Source organism: Sorex fumeus, unplaced genomic scaffold, assembly GCF_029834395.1.
Source record: "Sorex fumeus unplaced genomic scaffold, SorFum_2.1 ptg000115l, whole genome shotgun sequence".
Classification (NCBI taxonomy): Eukaryota; Metazoa; Chordata; class Mammalia; order Eulipotyphla; family Soricidae; genus Sorex; species Sorex fumeus.
The window spans coordinates 2,848,902-2,860,552 of record NW_026606172.1 but is presented as its reverse complement, the minus strand read 5'-3'; positions in this window follow the sequence as shown (position 1 = coordinate 2,860,552).

The window sequence follows — 11,651 nt, the reverse complement described above, 5'->3', positions numbered from 1 at the left end:
TATCCAGAGTATTTCTACTAAGCCAAAATACTCCTCAGGAGAGGAGTAATGGGTTTTGCTGGGAAAACTAAAGGATGGTTTACTAGACAAGAGAATCTAATTATTCCTGGTCCAACAATGAACAATTATTAAGCCTTCCCATTTAGGAAGAAATGCATAGTTCTAGTAAAAACAGGGTGCTGGAGAAATGGGACATTAGTGAGGTGCTTGCTTTGCTTATGGCTACCTTGTTCTATCCCCAGCACCATATAAGGTTTCCCTAAGCACTACAAGGAGTTATCAAGGAACACAAAGCTAGGAGTAATCCCCAAGCACTGTTAGATATGGCCTAACTCTCTTCCAAAAGTATAAATATCATTAGTAAAAGCTATGTTTTATGGAAACAAACTAAACAGAACTGTGAGAGATATAACTCAGAGTTGTGCTTTGGCTTTGTTTGCTATAAGTGGACTTAATAGAGACTTGGATTCTTGTCCTAACTCAGTTTGTTCAGAATTGCAGAATTCATCCAAGGGAGAATTGGCAACTTGACTTCACACAAATGCTTGAATATTCAGGAACCAAGTATTTATTGACTTTTATAGACATGATTACTGGTTGGGTTGAGAGTGGCCCCTTCTTTATTAAGGAAGCTGGAGTAGTCTCTAAAGTGTTACTTAAAAAAATCCCTAGGATGGCCTTATTAAAGGCACTATGGAGTGAAAACTGAATTTTATTGATGACTAGAGTAACTCAGCGTTTGTCTTCTGTTTCTAAGATGAACTGTCAATTCTAGGTAGCCTAACAACCCCAAGCATCAGAAAAGGTAAAAAAAAATGATCACAATTTGAAAAGAATCTAGAAAAATGTGTCAAGAAACCTCTTGTATGTGTCTCTCATTCTTATTCATAGTTAATATCAGATACAAATACAGAATAGTTCTTAAAACAAAACTCCAATTGAGTTCCTTTGAGCTGTTGTAAAGTAGGATCTTTTTAATCACAGATTTCTTACTAAACTAAACTCAGAAAGTTCAGAATTTAGTATGTCATTTGGACATACTAGGACATACCTAGGACGTATGAGGACATATCACAGGCATCTTCAGAAGACAATTCCAAAAAAAGTTTGCCTTGGGGGATGGTGCCACCAGCAGGTCAATCTGTACCTGTGAGATGAGTGCATTAGCAGCCTGATGGCACCATCAGACTTTCAGACACCCCAAAATTGCTGTTGTGCCTTTGGACAGACCCTAAAAACTTGGGACAAAGTTTACCAAGAAAGTAAATGGTCAAAAGTTAGGTATGTGGGAGACACACCCAAAAAACACCTTTGGCTCAGCTATATAATTGGAGGAATGGCCTCTCTGGTTCCTGATCGAACTGTTTAATGGCCATGATCCCAGAGACTCAGAAACGAATCTCGTAACCCAAAGACTTTTGGCAGAAATGTGTCCTGTTCCTGCAGTAGGTTACTGGCACTGGACCACTCCAGGTAGGAATAGGTTTCATGTCTTGGCCTGTTCTCCCTGGCGGCCCGGTGACCACCATCCTCCAGAGGACACCAGACAGTCAGGTTTGGGCCTGCAGTGATGAGACATGCGGGGCCTATTCAGATGGGGGTGGAACCAACCCTTTCCTCTCATCCCAACGAGACTCCGAGTCGCGACCTACAAATGGCCTCTCTGGCTCCTGATCAAGCTGATTAATGGTCATGATCCCAGAGACTCAGAAACAAATCTCAAAATCCAGCGGCTTTTGGCAGAAATGCACCTGGGCCGCATACAAGGTGGCCGCCATCTCAGAGCTTATAGGAAAGCCAGGTATGAGCCGGTGGTGATGGGGGAACTATAGTCTCATGGGAAAGGGGGTTCATCCTTCACGCCCTACTGAGGTCACGAGTTGCCCCCCACGAGCAGCTCTCTGGCACAGCTATAACACCAGACGCACAGAAACCAATCTCGTAATTATCTGGCTCTTTGCAGAAATTCAAAATCACTGGGCCGCTATTGCAGCCACATGACATTATATGACTCTCATAACCAGCTATAGAAAACAAAGTATTTCACAATGCCTTTCAGCAATTCTGATTGGGGGGGGGGGGGGGGGCGGTAAATTCTAAATAATAATGGTGTATCTTTTGTCAAAATAATGAATGTAATCAATGTAGAGAAGAGTTAAGTAGAAATCATCTGCCTCACAGGCATTGGGAGGTGTGAGAGAGGGTCTATATTGGGGTTCTTGGTGATGAAAAATGAGTACTGGTGAAGGGAAAGGTGTTTGATCGTTGTATGACCGAGACTTAAACCTGAAAGCTTTGTAACTTTTCCCACAGTGATTCAATAAATAATATAGGTAAAGGTAAAGGCCCTCCCGTTGATCATCGATTTGCTCGAGCGGGCCCAATAACGTCTCCATTGGAGACTTTGTTATTACTGTGTCTGGCATATTGAATACGTCACGGGGAGCTTGCCAGGCTCTACCGTGCAGGCAAGATACTCTCAGTAGCTTGCCAGGCTCTCCAAGAGGGGCGGAGGGATTGAAATCGGGTCGGCCATGTTGGCTGCATGCAAGGCAAACGCCCTACCCACTGTGCTATCGCTCCAGCCCATAATAGCACAGCGGTAGGGCGTTTGCCTTGCATGCAGCCAACATGGCCGACCCGAGTTCGATTCCTCTGCCCCTCTCGGAGAGCCCAGCAATCTACTGAGAGTATCTCGCCCACATGGCAGAGCCTGGCAAACTCCCCATGACGTATTCGATATGCCAGACACAGTAACAACAAAAGTCTCCAATGGAGATGTTACTGGGCCCGCTCGAGCAAATAAATAATATAAGGAGAAAAAATAAATAAATAAAATTATGAAAAAAATAGAAAAAATAAAAGTTAAAAGAAAGGTTTTTCTCACTCAAAAGCAGAATTATCCCCAATAAAAAACTATCCCCAGCAGTTGAATTGCTTTGCATCAACTAATTGCTTAAGTTGTAGAGACCTCAAGTTATCCAGAAAAATCTCACTTTTATAAAACTTAACAAAATTTTTTGTTGATTAATCTTTGGTTGTGGAAGATGAAAACTATTTTCATCTTCCACAACCAAAGACCAAACTCTGATAGAATAAATCCATCCCAAAAACCAACAGAAGATATAAAGTTCTTTTTAATTCTAGTTTTTGAGACACACCAAACTGTTCTTAAGACTTCTTCCTAGCTATATGCTCACAATCACTACTACTATTGTTCAGGCTGTGGATCAACTCAGGTTGGAATATACAAGGCAAACTCCTTACTCATTGTACTGTATCTCCTGCCCCTATTTTATTTAAAATTTTATTTTAATTTAGTTTGGGTGTTTGGGGCAACATAAGGATGTCTTTGGAGCTTATTCCTCTTTCTGTGTGCAGGGATCACTCCTGCAGTGCTTATAGGACCGCATGCAGAAATAAAGATCAGATCCTTGTGAACTACATCAAGACAAGCATTACCCACTGTGCTTCTCTCCAGCTCCTAGTCCATATGCATTTACTTTTAATTTTTTTAATTTGGCCTTTTAGTCACACCCAATAGTGCTCACGGCTTACTTCTAGATCCATGCTTAGAGATTATTTTTCAGGGGGGCTCAGGAGATCACCCATGTTTCTGGATCTTAAAACTTCTTTTTAAGAAAACCCAGACACTACTCTTGTCTTATAAAATTTAAATAAATATGTCTTTTTATTACATATGATAATTTACAGAAAACCAGCAGAAACAGAAATGTGTACTTATCTGGAAGAAGACTAGCCAGTTTGTAAAATAAGGTAAACAAATATTATGTTATGACCATTGTTTTCTTAAACAATCTACAATCCCTGCACCAGAGAGATGTATTTTCTCCCCCAAAATCTATTCATCCTTTCTTTATTATATTCCAGTGTCTGATTTATCTCATCTCTTTCAGACATTGACAATTTCAAAGTCCAATATGCTATTGCTTTGGGGCTATATCATTAGTCCAGTAGGCAGTGTGCTTTAATTGCATGCAGCACACCTGGTTCGATCCCCAGCACTGTAATTGTCCCCTTAGCCTGCCCAGTGTAATTCCTGAGCACTGCCAAGTGTGGCCTAAAATAAACAAACAATTAAATACATATAAGCACTTGTTTGTTCTCCATTAAAACTAAGGTAGCATTGTTTCAGGAGCAATGGCTCATGGCATTTGTCTTGCATAATGCTGACCCGGGTTTGATCCTAAGGACCATAGATGGTCTGCTCTGCCCACAAGAGTGATTCCTGAGTATAAATTCAGGAGAAATCCCTGAGCATCACTAGGTGTGGCCCCCAACCAAAAAATAAGAAACTCTAAACACCAAGAAACAAAACAAACAAAACGAAAGTAGCATGATATTCCACTCTCTTACAAAAGTATTTATCCATTATCTTTCCAGGAAGGAGGAGCTCAAAAGAACCTTTAGTCCTATACCCTTTAAATCCTTAAGGGAGATACATTTCTTTTTTTTTTTAATTTTTTTTTTAATTAGTGAAACACCATGAGGTACAGTTGTAGATTTACAATTTTTTGTGCTTGGGTTTCGATTATACAATGATCAGATACCCATCCCTCCACCAGTGCCCATTTTCCACCACCATGGATAATATCCCCCCCATCCCCATCCCCCCATCCCCCCCTGCCTCTGTGGCAGGGCAATCCCCTGTGTTCTCTCTCTCCTTTTGGGTGTTATGGTCTGAAAAAGAGGCATTGAGTGGCAAACATGTTCAGTCCATAGTCTACTTTCGACATGCAAGGGGAGATACATTTCTAATAGGGAACATGAAGCAAGTTAGAAAATAAGTACCCCTGACAATGTGCTTCTAGGAAGTATGGGAGAAGTTGTCTTGTAGCCATCCCTAAATGTAGCCCAAAGACATGAAAGTTGCTCCTTTGGAAATTCAGAAACTGAGACATATCCAGAGAAGACTGGAGTCACTCAGAATAGACGCTTCAAGATGAACAATGTTCTGTATTAAGAACTTGAGAGAAAACCACTAAAAATTTAATTGTCATCTTTCTATGGCAAAGCACTAGCAATAGACTCTTACTACATAGAAATCCCCAAGCAGGAACAACCTGAGGGGAAAATAACAAACAAGTATGACCTACTCTTTTCCCATTCTGGGAGTCACCTGCATGTGAAATGAGGTGTAAAAAGATTTCTTTAATTTTACAGGGTACCTGGGTACCCTCCATGCTCTGATGTCCAGAGAACCCTGAATTAACTTTTTTTTTCCTTTTTGGATCACACCCGACAGTGCAGAGGGATTACTCTTTGCTCATGCACTCAGAATTACTTCAGAATTACTCCTGGCAGTGCTCTGAGTACCATATGGGATGCTGGGAATCAAAGCTGGGTCCGCTGCGTGCAAGGCAAACACCCTACCTACTGTGCTATAGCTCCAGCCCAAACCGGCATTCTCTCTTGACTATGTAGCTCTCTTGCTCTTGCTCTAGCTCTCACTCTGTTTCACTCTTGTTGATTCTTCATATTTCCTAAATAAAAACTATTTAACTTCATATGAATATACTTTCTTAATTTAATATCTTTATACAATTTTCCAGATATTTATTGGGGACTTTGGGGAAGAAAAAAAATTATGTCAGTTAAACAATTTTTATAAAATGGAATATGTTTAAATATACAATTCTAAGCCAATAACATGAGTGCTCTAAGTAAAATTTTCTTCTTATTTAGAATTAATTATTCATGCCACCAAAATACACTCCTAAATTAGATTAGTGTAACCATTTTTAAGTCAATAATCTGTAAGGTAACTTTAAATTTATTCACTTTCTAAAATTAGAAGCTGATTATTTCCAAGAACTTATAATTTTATTTTGGGCAGTTAATTGTGTGCAACATAGATCAGGTGAAATAGATTAATCAGGTGCTCTCTAAGGAAGGTAAAATTGATTGACTAAGGTTGTTCCAACACAATAATTTCACATCATATACTTTGTCTCAATCCATGTAGATTCTTCAGCATAGTGCACATTTATCTTAATTATTTGACTATCTATAGATACAAAGTGATGGCAAGACAAAGTGAGAAATCAATAATACTCCATGCATCATTTCTCATTTTATGACTTTTTTTATGCATTTCAATATTATGAGCTTTGTCTCTACAACATGGTTCGCACACTTTTGGAAATTGTAGATAAGAGAGTGTATTGAAAAAATACATGTAAAAGGATTAACCCAGACTCCGACTTTGTGTTGGAGCAGTTCACATAATGGTCACACAGTACAATGTCTGCCTATAATTAACAAAATGCCAGAAAATATCAAGGTGAGAAATTACATTTTAGATTTCAGGCTTCTCATTCATCTTTATAGTTGCTCAATAACCCACATACCTTGTGGTACTTATGAAACTTTCCATAATTATGCTGCCAGGAATCGACTTTTCAAGGTTTATTTCCTTGTCTCGGGATATTGAGCCAGAAATCAAACTATTGAGCAATAACATTCTCTAAACATCCTTTTACATTTTTTTCTTTTGAGAACTTCAGAGATTGGCTTTATAAAATGCTGCAAATAGAATCCTATAGATAAGTGAATGCATTTCAAGTTGGGGACTGAGGGGTTTGAATGTGACTATAGAGGAGAGAATTATGATCTCTCCAAACCTCATGCCAGATGTTGTTAATTCTAATTCTTTTCTGTTGTAATTTCTAAGGAATTTTCAATGTTTATCTTATAATTTTAATCAAACTGGAAGATTTCTGGATTCCAATGAGCCCTACCATTGGTTCTTCATATGGCCAAAATGGTATAGACAGATGAAAGTTAAATTATTTTCTCCTCACCAAATAATATGTTGATATATACTAATTCCTAAAATCTTTAAATATGACCTAACTTGGAAATAGGGCTTATACAGATACAATAAGATTAAGATTAGTTTATACTCTATTATGTTAGACCTTAATAAGAAGAGGAAAAAATACACAGTAATGTACTTAAAAGCATTTTTTAATTGAATCACCATGAGATACAACTAAAAGCATTCAAAAATGGTCCAGACAGACATTTTGCTGAGCAGACCAAAGTTTGATCCCTTCACCCTTAGCATTGCCAAGTAGTGACCCCTGAGCACAGAGCTGTAAGCTCAAAGTATCACCAGTTGTAGCTCTATCCCCAAACAAATAAACAAACAAAAAAAAAAAAAAAGAAAGAAAAGGAAAGGAAAAAAACTTGTGTTATGATGGTGACATATAATAAGATGTTATAAATCACGGGTTTCCAAAATTTTCACACCAGTGAACTGACATGTGGAGATAGTATAAAAACATTGTTCTAAATCAAGCAATACCAAGATGGATGTTCCACCTGAAATAATGAAATGGTAAGGAGAGAGTAAGCCCAACAGTGATCAGAGAAATGTGAATATGCCCAAACCTCCATTTTGAATTACTTATCTTCAGAATTGTGAGTCAAAACATTCCTTTTGTATGCCACTTTGTTATTGCTATTCGAGCGATAGCACAGCGGGTAGGGCGTTTGCCTTGCACGCAGCCAACATGGCCGACCCGAGTTCGATTCCTCTGTCCCTCTTGGAGAGTCCGGCAAGCTACCGAGAGTATTCGATATGCCAGACACAGTAACAACAGAGTCTCCAATGGAGACGTTACTGGGCCCACTCGAGCAAATCGATGATCAACGGGAGGGCCTTTACTTTACTTTACTTAATTGTTGTAGCAAAATTCTCTCTAGTCTTTCCTCAGAATATTTTATGATCTTTCAAAAGAATATTCATTATGCAATAAATAAAAATAAATAGAATTAGTGCATCCTTTGGGCAAGTTCAGCAACGCAAATTACTCTAAGTATGGTTGTAAAATAATTCTAAGCATAATTAACATGTATTTTTTTAATATAGGCAGAAAATAAAAAGTAACTTGCATCTTTCATAATTATATCAATCTCACCATACATTTTTCAGTTTGGTCCACATATTTCTCACATAATTAAAATCACAAGACAAATTATTTTTTGATCATGAAATTATTTAGTCTTAAATGCATAGTTTCTCTCTCAAAAAATCTCATCTATAAAAATAGAATCATGGTAATTTCTTACATTATGGAAATGTTTGTTAATCAAAGAAACCATCAAGTTAATGTAATGTTTTGTGATAATGCTTAACTAATGGACACATTTTTGATTATTTGACATCTGTTATGTGTTTTTTTGTTAGGGAAATTCATCAAAGAAATGTTGGTCTGCAATAAAACCTGGGTTTGCTAGTTTAATCTCTTCAAAAAAAAGACACAGTCACTAAAAATTTAGTTTATTTGATTAGCTTTATAAAATGAATGTCTTTCTGACAGCATGTGGTATCAATATATTTTTATAAATATGTTCAAATTCAAAAAAATATTTTAAGAAAATGTTTCAATACATTATCTGTTTGCTTTTATAATTCTTAAAGTTTAGAACTTCTATGGGAAAAATCCTCTTACAAATCTCTTATACTTGTAAGAGCATTAAAAATTTATTCATATATGACTCAGCAATACCACCCCTGGGAATATATCTCAGAGAGGCAAAAAAGTATAATAGAAATGACATCTGCTCTTGTATGTTCATTGCTGCACTGTTTACAATAGCCAAAATCTGGAAAACACCCGACTACTCAAGAACAGATGGCAGGCTAAAGAAACTTTGGTACATCTACATAATGGAATACTATGCAGCTGTTGGAAAAGATGAAGTCATATAAGTGGATCAACATGGAAAGTATCATGTTAAGTGAATTGAGTCAGAAAAAGAAGGACAAGCATAGAAAAGATTGTACTCTATGTGGAATATAAAGTAACAGAATGGGAGATTAACTTGCAGGGGAAGTAGAGATAAGTACCAAGAGGTCTGCTCCACGTCTTGGAAACTGGGCTCTCATGCTGGGGAAAAAAGCAAATCAATTACAGAAGGGAAGACCAAGTAAAGGATGTTGGGAGGACCCATTTGGGTTGAAAGATGCCTGCCGAAAGCAGATTATAGACAGAACACGATGGCTACTCAATACCTCTATGGCAAACTACAGCACCCAAAAGGAGAGAGAGCAAAAGGGAATGCTCTGCCATAGAAATGGGGTGGGGTTATGGAGATGGGATGGGTGTTGTAGGAAGGATATTGGGAACATTGGTGGAGGAGAATGGGCACTGGTGGAGGGATGGGTAAATGATTATTGTATGACTGAAATACGAAAGTTTGTAAGTTTGTACCTGTACCTCACGGTGATTCACTAATAAAAAAAATTAAAAAGAATTACAAAGTAAAAAAATTTATATAGATTTGTAAAATGTAACTTACACTGACCCAGAGAAAGAGTACAGAGGTACAGCTATAATCAACACATGTTGGATTTCAGGTATTACATATAGTCAGTAACCTGAGCTTCACCAGGAGTCATCCTTGACCACAGAGCTAGGAGTAAGCCCTAAGCACAAGTGGATGTTCATGCCCTCAAAAATATTTTATAGCAATTGTTGTAAGTAATATGAGAATTCAGGGGCCGGTGCCATAGTATAGCAGGTAGGGTGCTTGCCTTGCACATGGCCGATCCAGGTTTAATCCCATATGGTACTGTGAGCCCCTCCAGGAGTAGTCCACTCAGATCCAGGAATATGCCCTGAATACTACTAGGTATTACCTAACAAAGAAAGAAAGAAAGAAAGAAAGAAAAAAAAGAAAGAAAGAAAGAAAGAAGGGAGGGAGGGAGGGAGGGAGGGAGGATGAGAGGGAAGGGAGGGAGGGAGGGAGGGAGGGAAGGAAGGAAGGAAGGAAGGAAGGAAGGAAGGAAGGAAGGAAGGAAGGAAGGAGAAAGAAAGAAAGAAAGAAAGAAAGAAAGAAAGAAAGAAAGAAAGAAAGAAAGAAAGGAAGGAAGGAAGGAGGGAGGGAAGGAAGGAAGGAGGGAGGGAAGGAAGGAAGGAGGGAGGGAAGGAAGGAAGGAGAAAGAAAAAGAAAGAAAGAAAGAAAGAAAGAAAGAAGGAAAGAAAGAAAGAAAGAAAGAAAGAAAGAAAGAAAGAAAGAAAGAAAGAAAGAGAGACAGATGGAAAGAAAAAGAAAGAGAGAGAAAGAAAGAGAAAGAAAGAAAGAGAGAGAGAAGGAGAAAGAAAGAAAGAAAGAAAGAAAGAAAGAAAGAAAGAAAGAAAGAAGAGAAAGAAAGAAACAAAGAAACAAAGAGAAAGAAAGAAACAAAGAAAGGAAGGAAGGAAGGAAGGAAGGAAGGAAGGAAGGAAGGAAGGAAGGAAGGAAGGAAGGAAGGAGAAAGAAAAGAAGGAAGGAAGGAAGGAAGGAAGGAAGGAAGGAAGGAAGGAAGGAAGGAAGGAAAAAGGAAGGAAGGAAGGAAGGAAGGAAGGAAGGAGAAAGAAAGAGAGAGAGAAGAAAGAAAGAAAGAAAGAAAGAAAGAAAGAAAGAAAGAAAGAAAGAAAGAAAGAAAAAGAAAAAAGAAAGAAAATAATCTTCCCATAATATCTTCTTGTGGGCTGGAGCGATAGCACAGCGGGCAGGGCATTTGCCTTGCAAGTGGCCAACATGGCCGACCTGAGTTCGATTCCTCCTCCCCTCTCAAAGAGCCCGACAAGCTACCGAAAGTATCTCGCCCGCATGGCAAAGCCTGGCAAGCTCCCTGTGATGTATTAGATGTGCCAAACACAGTAACAGAAGTCTCACAATGAAGATGTTACTGGGCCCACTCGAGCAAATCGATGAACAATGGGAGGACAGTGACAGTGACAATATCTTCTTGTATTTGGAGGAGGGTGGCAAAAAATAGTTGGATTTTATATATTATTATTACTATTAGTTGGGATAGTCCTGATCTGTATTTTTTATTTTGTAAGGTATAATTTATGTTCAGCAAAAATTATAGTTCTTAAGCATTCAGGGCTGGAGCGATAGCACAGCGGTAGGGTGTTTGCCTTGCACGCAGCCAACATGGCCGACCCGAGTTCAATTCCTCCGCCCCTCTCAGAGATTCCGGCAAGCTATCGAGAGTATCTCGCCTGTGCAGCAAAGCCTGGCAAGCTACCCGTGATGTATTCGATATGCCAAACACAGTAACAAGTCTCACAATGTTACTGGGCCCACTTGAGCAAATCGATGAACAACGGGAGGACCGTGACCGTGACTGTGAAGCATTCAGTTCAAGGAGTATTGCCAATTATACGCAAAATTTTCTTAAAACAAGATATAAAATATTTTCATCCCTGAATTGTTGATTGCTTTTTATAAATATTTTTTCAAGTTTGAAATATTTATTGAGTTCAGTAAAAAATGAAAAGAAAATTTATTTGAGACAGAACATTAAAAATATTTTAGTGACATGCTTTCAACTGAATAAGTCGATGGAGAAGAATGAATATTCAAAAAACACACTTTATGATGGATAAAATAATTCTGCATTTTCTGACATTAAAAAGGGGGAAATACAGAATAAAGTAGTGATAATTTAAAATCATATGTGTAAAAGGTAAATAAATCTCTTCCCCAGTTATGATAACTAACTTAGAAATATACAAATTAGTGTCACTGTAGAGGCAAAATGTAAAACAATTTATGATTGTACTTGAAAGCATATGTAGTATTAAGTTCTGGTTTTATTTAATTTGGTTTTTAATTATGGCTATTAA